Below are 12,012 nucleotides of genomic sequence, written 5' to 3'. Positions count from 1 at the left end.
TCCAGCTCAAGGAAACTCATAACCATGAGTCCCACTGGGGCTAAGAAGCAGGTATGACAATGTCTTGAACTGTAGGGACAATATTCATGTCCCACAGGAAAGAAAAAAAGAGCATGTTCCTATCAAATTCCTGAGAGCTAAAAAAACCATGCACACATGGGGATGCATTTACAGACAGTCAAATCACAAAGCTTAACTCACCTTAATCTTAGGGAACATCAGTGAAGCCAGTGGAAGCACATATGGTTAGATGAACTGGAACACTGTGTCACAGCTATAAACTATCTGACCACATTTTGGCCAAAGTTTTATTATTAAGACAGCATCTTAAACAACTTCCCCTCCTGTTTTTGAGCTGCATAAACACAGATATTAAACCCACTCTTTATTGTCTTCATAGACATAGAACCTCCAATGAGGAAAATACAACAGGTCTGTGAGTAGAAATTTGCATATCTCTGGAATATTAAAAATGGGTCATAAAAGAGTGATTCTGCATAATTTCACTACCTGGGACCAAATCACTGTAAAACACTTAATAGAAAAATTGTCAAGGGATTACATGTCAAAATGCCAGCAAAGTCATACAAAATAGTCCTGGAAGAGGTCTGGGTAGGTTATGGAGAATATCCTGCTGCCCAAGACAGGATAAAAACAACTTCAACTTAGCTGAGGAATCCCCAGTTTCTTCTCACAGTCAGTAAACTCCAGAAGAAACTCTTCCTAACATTAGGAAGATTTTTCCTAGTATCCAGATTAAACACTCCCCCATCCAGTTTGCCCTATTACTTTTACTCCTATCCCGTAAAAACATAAGAAAATGAGTTATCCTCTTGGTCTTTATAGCAACTTCTGTAAATATCAAGATGAGCCTCCTCACTTTTTTCTGTAGACTATTCATCCATAGTTCATTCAATTTTTCTCTACATTATCTTTTTCCTAAGCTTCCAATCATTTCTGCTGCTGTCCTGCTGACTTTTTTAGCCTGTGAAAAATCAGAGTTGGAAAAGGTTCACACAGCCTAGTAGGAATTTTGACCTTTTTGAAATTTAATTATTATTGACATCTTTTCAGTTTGTAACCTCCTATCGGTAGTGCCTCTGTGATCCTTTCAAATACCAACTTTCTCTCATTCTTCAGAAGACATTCTGAAAATTTTGTCCTTTGTTTTGAAAGGGGTTGCAATAGATACACTAATTAAATTTCAGCCATGTAATTTCTTTTAACATACTAATCCATCTTCTTTAATATAGGAGATGGAAACCACAAAAAAATCTGATATTCTTGCAGGAGCCTCAGCTTGGGCAGGATTCTGTCACAGGCCACAGATTTTGTACCTACATGTACAAATATATATATAAACAGGTAATTATCTTAAAGTTTGATAAATTGAAGCCCTCCAGGGTTAGATAAGTGAACTTTATATCTTTTGGAAGAGAGAATTTCCCAGCTTCCCAGTGAAATACACAACTGTTGCTTCTAGCTATGTCAGAGCCCAAAATAAAACTAATTAAACACCAAGACCAGTGTAAGTAAAATTCTTCGAAAAAATAGCCCAAAATAGCCTAGCCTGGAAGATCTGTCCTGTTTTATCCTGCTCCTAAGTTTCACATGTATTTACAATAGATAGGATATTATATGCTCAAAACAGAGGGAAAAAATTTACTTCAAAGCTTTCTAAAAATTAATTTTTGCAATTTGCGCACATATTTACAAATTATTTTTAATTACCCAGCCAAGTTTATCTCCACATTAACTATTGCTTATTCTCCCTGATCCAACCTTTGATTTACCTATGTACTTGATCACCAGATATATGCAAATATTTTACATATTCAGCCATACAATTGATGCACAGGTAATTAATGTGCTATGGGTGAAAATTTCTGAATTGTTTAGCATGAAGTTTTGAGTATTTTGAAAATGTAATCCAATAATTTTCAACATGTGCAAGATCAAGTAGCACTTTGTGGACTGATTCTTCTGGAAGCCCTACAAGTAAATGTATCAGCTTTTTAACCCATCTCATGCCACATTAGGTATAAAACGTTTCCCATTTTGGGGACATGCAACCTTCACAACTGCTTTTACTGTGGTCTGGATCACTTCTGCATCAGCACTACTTATTCATACAAGTGCAAAAGTAATTAACAGTTACACTGAAACATTCCAGCTTTGTACTGATCTGATCTTTACCTCTGTGACATTTTAGGTCTTTACTTACCCCCTCCCTTTCCTCTCAATGTAATGTCAGCAATTTGTACAGTAGAACTAACAATTTCCAGATGCATTCAATTAGTTTGAGATATTAAAAAGCTCTTTGAACAGCAAAATATCTGTTTAAAACAGTGGACATTCAGCTTTTGGAAGCACAGACTAAATCAAAGTATCCTTGAAGTAACTTCTTTAGGGTCTGAGGTCTTCACTTCCTCAGTCTGAGCAGCAGCACTAGAGTTATTAAAGTCTTTCTGTTCAGTACATTCTTCCAAAGACTAGAAAAAGTCCTAGTTTGTCTCTTTTCTTTTGAGATTACTTTCAGAGAAAGGTGAAAATAGAAAATCACAAACAATTATGAGGATAATTCATCTGAACCTTGATGGATACCAGAGGTGCAAACCAGCTCTTCTATCTTTAAGATTGTTTAGAAACAGCACTACAAAACTAGTTCCATAACAGTTTGCTCTTTCCAGTACAAAGGACTTTTAGGGTCAGTAAAAGAAAGAATTCATTGCAGTAGCTTAAGTGTAGCTAACAGGTGCTCAAAGGCACCTCCAAAAACCTCTCAGATGGAAAGAAATGTGCTGCCTTTCTTCTGTCAATCCTGGCAAATATTATGTTTGAGGTTTACCTGCACTTACTCCCAGGGAAGAGATCTGAAATCAGAAGATGATTTGGAAGGCAAGAGAAATGGGAAATAATTAACTTTACTTGCACACAGACCTGTCACACGTTATGACTCCAAGTTTAAACCTTACTGAACAATACTTGCATAGAACACAGAAACAGAAAAAAAGTAGCATAGGAAACATCTAATATGTCCTGAAAATCAACCAATCTGCCTTTTTGCCCTTCCTCTCTCCTTTGCTTCATTCCTTCTTCCAGGTTTCAATGGGACAGAGCTAGGAACTGCTCCAATATGTTTGGAAAACTGCTTTGCTCAGCAACTGTAGCTTTCACAGAGGCTGCAAGATCCCCAAGGAGATCCCTGCTTTGCCTCCTTCTGATCAACCCCTTGAGCCTGCATCATCTGTGTCTGGCAGGAGTCATGTGGGCCAAGGCATCTCATTCTCTCAATCCCTTTTTCTATTCTCTTTTCAGTTTCTGAGAATTCATTCCTCATTCTTATTTCCTCACAACAAATGTAGTTCTGCAGAAAGAATCACTTGAGCAGGTCAGCAGTTTCCACAAACAGTAAAATAAGTAGTGGCAGATAATTCTCCACTAGCTCTGTAAGTGTTTCTTATGAAATCTCTTTTTGGATAAATGATCCTATCCCTGTGACTCCAGGGAGAGAAGCTCTGTGTTTAGTTCATACAATTAATTGGAGCATGGGAGCAGAATTTGGCCCAAGCAGATGAGTGGAAAGGAAGTCTGCAGGAAAGTACTTGATTCTCTTGAATAATATGAACCATATCTTAGAATAAACAGTGTCTCCATCAACAACAGGTCACACTTGTTCCCTCTCAACCTTAAACAATGCCACAAGGAAACATCCCTTCTTTTCTTCTTCCTGCAAATCCAGTGCAGAAAAAGGAAGTACCAACAAATGGTGAACATATAGGGAAGAAAAGTGGGTTTGTTTGGGTTTCTTGATGGACAGGTTGGCAAGAGGCAGTGGCAGTGTCAGAGGAGGAAGAATAGAAGACAGTCTGGGAAGGACACCAAATCCTTGGGATTATATTCATCTAGTTCCGAGCAGGACTTACCTAATAGTACCAGAAATGTATTACCTAGAAATCTCATTTCTTACATGTACTCAAATTGACATTGAGTCAGTTATGAGATTTCCCATATCTCTGTCCTGTAATCACTCAGAATAACAATGACTTCAGCCATGTCTTGAGAAATAGCCGTCATGATGTTTTAAAAATTGGCAAGAGGTTCTTGAAAACTACTTTCACTGTGGCAAATTTAAAGGGAAACTGGGTTGCTTAAAAAAACGCTACCTCTTCAATCTGTATGGCTGTCACGTGAGCACTGGACAAACTGGAAAATAAAGGCAGATTTTAAGCCTTCATTTTTCAAATAAAGTCTCTGATGTTTGGCCATAGTTTTAGTTGTGTTTTTCTAGTTATCAGTCCCTAGGAAATGCCCATACACTGGTTTCTCAGTTCCTTTTCTTGCTAATTCCTGTACTACAGGGGGAGGAAAAAAAATAAGTGGTCTAAGTTTTTTCGGTTCCTACAACTGGTTTCTCCCCTGATACTGCACAGAGGTGTTCTTATGAAACGTTGTGTGAAGCATAGATTAATATCCTTTTATTCATTCGAGGAAATGCCATCTCCATCTGCTGTGACTGAGATGAAGTGAAGCAGTGAGAGCAAACCCATATTGCAAGTCTACATTTTATATGGAGGGAAATGGTCCACAAAAATACAAAAAGGATAATAAACTTGCAATAAACCAGGACAGTTATGAACTCTGCCTGTTATAAATATCCATGAAGCTTTTTTTTTTCTATTCCTTGCAGTCTTTTGAATTCACTGTGTGTCAACTGGATGAAGTCTGAACACTTATTATTACTTTAAAAAAGGGGGAAAATAAAAAAGATAGGGGCCATGAAAGAAAAATAAATTTTCTGCTTTGTACCACACAGGACAATCAGGATACTTCTTTTGTTTTAAGGAATTAAAAGATTAAGCAATGTATTTGATGTTTAAGGAAATAACTACTTGGTTGAGCTCCCTTGAAATATGATAGATAGCAATTAGATGAGTTCTAGCCTACAGGATGATACATTTTATTCATTCACTACCAAACAAACTCAAGAGTTGAAAAGATCTGAAAGAATACGATTCGCAAAGCCAGCACAATCCTGTGTGAAGCTAATCTCTGCTAACGACCCAACAATGTTATCCAAATTGCCTAGGGTGAAGAATGAATATAAAGGGAGAATGCACATTATGTTTCACTAAAGAGAATAGATGTTAATTTAATTAAATAAAAGGGCTTCACAGTGCTTTCAAAGCAACCACAAATGTAAACACATTTAATCCCTGGGAAAGTGTCTGTTATAGCAGATAGTGCAGCTCAGCCAGTGAAACTGCAAGGGAAGCGTGACCAGAGCCTTCACATGGAAGCAGCACTGACCCAAAACCCTCTTTGCAAAGTATCTCTTGCTTTGACACTGACTCCTGGAGTTCAAAAGGACCACGCTGGTGTCACCGCCATGACCACAGATTGCTGTTGTTGGAATGCTTGGTAAAAGCACAGCCCTTCTCAGCCACGTGAAGCAAAACTGATGCTTTGGTTGTTATTTTTAGTTAGCCCTTACATGTGTGAGAGCCAAACCTCACCATACATCTGCAACACAAAAATGATGTTTTTTTATGTCACAGGCCCAAACCAATACCTACTGGCTCTAGAAATCTGGTAAACATCCTTCAAATTTTACTCCAGTTTAGCAAAAATGGTCCAACAATGTGAAATGTGTGCCTGTGCAATGCACCAACACCATGCATCTAACCTCCACTGAATATTCAAATTCAGTACAAACAGGAAAGAAACCTTTACTTCATGAGCCCTCTCTATAGGGGCTGAAACAGGTATTACTAAAACAGACCACCAGAGGACACATAAAAATGACTGGGACAAGCAGATACAGTTTTTGCTCAGGTGTTCCCCTTCCCTTCTTTCTCCAAAACATTTTTAGTGGGACCAGCAAGGACCAGATTTCATTATTTTTATATACTGCCATCTCCAATTTGGTTGATCCTATTGGTTCTTTCAGCTGCAGAAAATCAATATTTCACAAGATTCTCTGTACCACTGTAGGGTCACAAAGGTAACCCCATGCCTGCTTACACCCATCCAGAAAATTTAATAGAGGAAAGTGCACGTGGACTTGCCTACACACAGCTCCTGTACATACATGAGGGGATAATTGTCCTTGTTCCCATTGTCATAGCAGGATATAAGAAAAAGTGTTATTTTTCTGTCATGTATATAAGTTAAATTGGTGAAGTCACATGTGTCTGTGGAATCTTAGGAAGAAAAACATGGGAGGTGAAGGAAAAAAACCACTACTTTGAAATTTTTGAGAATTAAATTGATGAAATTGTTTCAGTGAAAACTAATGAAGCTCTTCAAGAATGGAAAAATACCCATTAAGAGTTCGCTACAGTTACTAGTCACCACCACATCGAAATTTCTAGGGCCTTTTGAAATGCAAACAACAAAAGGCACTTGTAGATGACCTCCAGCACTTTCCCTCGCACACATTTCACTGATGTCTCTTAATTGCCATTAAAAGCAAGCCTCTTTCAAAATGAATGCAAACCTTATCTGGAGGATAGCTCAATGTCATTCCTAATTTCTGCACTGTATCACCTACAATGAGCCTGTTGTGCATAAAGACCTTAAAGTGTTGTGGACACTTCCCTTCCCACCCTCAGCAGCTCTACTGGTGGCTATCCAATGGGTCCTGGGGCTATCAAATACTCCTCATTTCCAAGGCTTTTACTTTCTAATGGAATGGAATCATTTGGGTTGGAAAAGACCCTTAAGATCATCACACCGCAACCAGGATCCAGATCATGGATGAGGATATTAAAGTAAATGGGCCCTGGGGAACACCACCGGTGACTGGGCCCCAGCTGGACCCAACCACACTTCCCACCCTCTGGGCCTGACCATCCAGTCACCTTTTTACCAGCAAGCTGTCCACCCATCCCAGCCATGAGCGGCCAGGAGAGTTTTGTGGGAGAAAGTGTCAAAGGCTTTACCAAAGTCCAGGTAAGCAACACCCACAGCCTTTCCCTCATCCACTCAGCGGGACATCTTATCAGAGAATGGGATCAGACCAGTCTTTTATAACCCCAGGATAGCTGGGGATGATCTCCTGGCTGTCCTGTGTGTATTGTGTGGTGGCACTCAGGAGGATCTGCTCCATTATGTGGTGTTTTGGACCCACATGTACCTGGGCACTTTTTTGACACTAGAGACAAACAGCAGTGAAAACTGAGAAGCATCCCTTTTCCAACATGCTCAGTTTTGTATTTGAACATGCTCTGAACTAAGTGTAACACAACTGCTCCACTCCCCAGGGGCAGAGAGTTAAATACTTCCTTTTGCCAAGTTTGCCATATAAATCAGAGTGGGTTCCATCACCTTAGGAATGTATTCACTGTCCTTGTCATTTGAATTATGACATTACATGCTCTGCAGAAAATGCAGTAGAATATGATTAGTTGAAGAGGAGACTGGGCACAGCTCCTGAGGACTTCAGAGACCCCAACTATTTTGAAGTCATGCTCAACTTAGAAAAATATGTGAAAAATGACATTAAAAATGGGTTTTTTAAAGTAAATAATAAGGGCAAAGGAGAATAGTGAGGAAAGGGATGAAGGGTGAGAAAAATGAGAAAAGGGCAGAAATGGAAAACGGTAAGGGAAAATGGGCGGGGAGGCAAAAAAGAGAAAAGGAAGAAAAGTGGAAGAGAGAGAAAGGCTGGGGAAGTGAATATGCAAGCAGAATTCCAGTCAAGACAATGTGGATCTGTATAGTTTCAGGTCTCACCTATTTTACTGTTTATGTTCATCTATTTGAAGATTCTGACTGCTCTTTTGTGTAGTGTACCAGTCTCTTATCCTTTCAAAATGAATAAACACACTAAGGCCCTACACTGCCTGGGAGTCAAAGTGAAACAAAGTCCTTATTGGTCACTAAGGCATTCTTCCTGCTGCAAATACAAGATATCATTTTGAGAGCAGAGCTTCTGCTGTATAACCTTCCAGAGAATTTAGAACCTTTCTGACTAGCCCAGCTCAACTTATTGCAATGGAGGAAACCTGTCTGGAGTTTTATGATATATTTATATTGCTAAATCTCAGGAATTCTACCTAAAGATTATTTTTGAAACTTGGGTGTTGCATGAGCCCCATTCTGACTTCCAGCACAAATAAGAATTCCTTTCTCAGTGCTGACAATTCCATTCATTGCTCTTCAAATATAGTTTTTTATTAAATTGTTTCCTTCATATATTTATGTTCATATACACAAGCAAATACACGTACATTTATAGCTTTAGCAAATGCCAAGCACTAAAGGAAGTAATCATTGATTAATTCTTAAGTGTGGCCACAAAGCAGAGTTTCAAGAGCAATTAGCTGATGCAAAGATTAATACTTGGGAAGAAAAAAACGTAATTCAGAAGAGGTGTGGCAAAAAGGAACTAATAAAACAATTCTCCCAGACTTTCATGTAGGTGGACCATGGCCAGAGGCCTCCCCATTTCCACCTCCTCCTCCTCAAAAATCCCAAACCCACAAAACCTCTTCTGAAATAAAACAAACAAACAAACAAAAATACCTTAACAGAAACCAAGACTCAGCATGTATTCATTAGTATGGTTTAACAAGACTATCATGTGCTGCTTTTCTTTTCCTGTTAATAAAGTTTGATAGATTTTATTTAAATTGTGTAAATGTTAAAAGATGTTATAATTGACATTTCAAGACGATTCTTCAAAAATTAACCATATAAAGACATGAGATGAGGGGAAGGAGGCAGGGAAGTGAGAACTCTACAACTGAATCCAGGATTTACTTTCTCCAACTCCTACTAATTTTCTTTTTTTTTCAAACTGTGGGGAGCAATGATAATATCAAAAATAAAGAAAAATAGCAACTGGAATGTACGTGTGTGATGAAATGGTCATGGCAGCATTCACTGGAGTCCTATAATTCCAAATGGTATTGAGGAGGTGTAAAATAATAGTGCAGACCTGGCATAATTATGACAATTGCTACTTCAGTCAAGTATTAATTCTGAGGCTTCTCATGAGGCTTTTTTTTTTTTTTTTTAACAGTGAGTAATGTCCCAGACCATACAACTCCTCTGTCTCCATCACCTCTTTAAATCAAAACTGCTGTTAGGACACAGTTTATATTTAGCAGTAATAATGTATATAGTCACAGGAATCCATGAATGAACACAGGCAGACAGTTTTCCCTACAATCATGCTTGCCTGGGCAATGTACCTTAATGCAATAGAGCTACGTGAAATTCTTGTGCTACGTGTTGCTTGGAAGTCTTTTTTTTCTTCAGCACAGGAAAGATGGCATGTGTAGATAGTTATTTTTCAAACATACCCTCATTAAGACACCAAGAGTTAGTTGGAAATGGTTTCCCTCCCCTTCCTCACCATCTGTTATCTAAGTATTTCACCTAAACCCCAGGAGACTGAGGGGTAATGCTGGAAAATTCTCCTCTGTTTGAAGGTGTGGATTTCACCCTCTGCCAAATAAGAGTTAAAAAATAATAATTTTTTTAAAAATCAGCTTCACCCTGTACATCTGGATTGAGGATCTTGGCAGAAACTTCATCGGGATGCAGAGTTCCAGTAGCCTGCTATTACATTCACAGCAGCTGGAATTGTAGACCCTAATTTGGAGTTATAATGTAATACCATAAAGGCAAATACTTATTTGGGTTTGGTTACAGCCCTTCAGCTTTCGCAACATCTGTCCCCACCCACACAGGGCCAGTTTCATCTTACAAAAGTGGAGATAAGCCCTGTTACCTGCATCCGTGTGTCAGGAGACATTTGCAGGACCTACATTTCCAGACTATGTTCTGGCAGTGGTCCTTCTGATGAATTCCTGTCCCCTTCAAGGCTTAGCTGTAAGGTCAGCAAGTTGCTTGTCAATTCTCAGACAGTTCCCCTTCTCCACATCCCTGATCCTTGGCATCACTGCTGCTCTGTGGCCCCAAGATCCTTTGAACACCCCACCCCTCCAGCACTAACTCAGTGCTCAGCAAGGGCAAAGAGCACAGCCCCGCAGCTTGGGGACCATGTTTAATACGGCACAGCAAACCCTTCTGATCTCACCAGCACTTGCTTAACAAGGGGCCCTTCAGCACTCATAAAGAAAAAAAAATGCCCAAACTTTAAAAGCAAGCAAACAAACAAACAACTTCCTTGAAATTTTAATAGCTCACTTAGTGGTGCTGACAGATGTCGGATTGACAGCGCCGAAGAAGACAGCTTTCAGTGGTGCATGCACAGCTGCTGCCGGGGCACTGATGGTCCTTTCTGCCTCCCGTGCCACCCCCAGACCTCCCCTCATGAATGCAACGTGGTGCTGAAGCCATCACCTTGAGAGACCACCTTGAAGGACAGTGTAATCCCCATGCCAAATTAATGCTTGGGTTCCTGGCTAACACTGCCAAGAGAGGTGCCAGTCCTGATGGTCTTTTTACTGTAGATACCCGCCACCCACTGAGAGCCAGACTGAGAGACCATCAATTCATAAATTTATTCTATTTATTTTATGACATCACATCAATTAAACTTCTATTCCAAAACCTCGGGTTGTAGCTGAAAATACCTCCAGGCAATACCTTCACATTTAAATTAAAAAAATATCTCACTTCATCTGGCATCTTCTGTTCCTCCTTCCCTCTCATTGTAGCTCAGAAATGATATACAACAGAAGAAGGAGTATGGAAACAAACTGAAAATCACCATTTTAGACATTATCCCAGCAGGTGTGCATGTTTTTCTTGGAATTTATGAGAAAAAGTAAATATTGCCAACTCACCTCTGCCCATCTTGCTGCAAACTGTGGCCAGCTTATAAACACCATCCCATTGCCACTGGTGGCAGTGGGCATGGTCATCAGAACCCACTGTGGGAGACTCTAAAGAGCTAAAACTTTCTATTATTTCCTCCTATTAATGCTTTAAATTTGTCATTAAAATTGGGGGGGGTTTTTTAATTTTCTCTGTTTTAATTAGCCATCAGCAGAACAAACCTCATGGTAAAGTAATGCTTTGGGGCCCTTTCAGTTCAGATGAGAATCAGTTGGCCTAAATAAGCAGCTTGTCACTGCTGAATTTCATTACTCATTTCCTGTCATTAAATAGGATGAGATTAATAAATAGAAACTGAAAGATAGTTGGCCAAATTCAGCCCTTCAGTGAAACTCATCCCCAGACAAAGCTGTGAAGGGAGCCTAGTCATTCACTGTATCTGCTATAGGGCATTTCTTGCACCTTTTAGAGATGCTCAAGCAGAATGGAATTGCTTTTTCTAATATCTTCTCTTAATCCATTTTGTCCCAGGTAGGCATCCCAGCCTGACAGAAAGCAGTGGTAGACCCCAGACAGGTTTTGAAATAAATGAAAAGAGAATCCAGCCCCACAGCAGGAGTGAGACTAATTGATGACATTTCAATGAGACCTTAATATGCCAGAGATGGGAAAAAATTCACAAAGAGAAGTCTCAAGCAGCCTATACAGACTTTGAGGCTGTTTTCTCTGTGAGGGGATCCTATTCCCGATGCCTCATTAGTGCCCATCCCTCTGAGGTGCTGACCTGAAACTGTCCCCCACACCCAGCTCCCCATTCCCCTCTGTGAGCATAGAACTGTTTGATTAAGCAAAGGGAGTGAGTGAGAAAAGGTGAAAGAGGAATCAAAATCAGGCTGCAGTTGACACTTTGCACCAAATCTGATCCTGTAGTGCCTGGGCATGGTGAGACAGACGAGACTGTTATTGTAGTGGGAGCTGGCACCAGCCCCTGTATGGAAGTTGCCTAATGCTTTCCATCCTAAGATTCTTTCAATCAATTTTTGAATAACGTTAACACCTCCATTGTTTGTGTTTGAAATCTGGCAGAAGTGGGGATTGCCTGAGGGCCAGTGTCATGCCTTTCACTGGTACCGTGAATAAATTCAAATTTGGACAAGTAACAGAGGTGTTGAAAATCATCATTTTTTTCTCTGTATTTTCCAGAACTCAGAGTTATTTTGGCAAGTAGCAAACGCCCCCAGAGATCTGATGTGTCTG

This window comes from Chamaea fasciata, unplaced genomic scaffold (assembly GCF_029207755.1).
Source record: "Chamaea fasciata isolate MVZ Bird 193981 ecotype frontalis unplaced genomic scaffold, bChaFas1.0.hap1 SCAF_5, whole genome shotgun sequence".
NCBI lineage: Eukaryota > Metazoa > Chordata > Aves > Passeriformes > Sylviidae > Chamaea > Chamaea fasciata.
The sequence above is the reverse complement of the archived record's forward strand: the minus strand, read 5'-3'. Positions refer to the sequence as shown.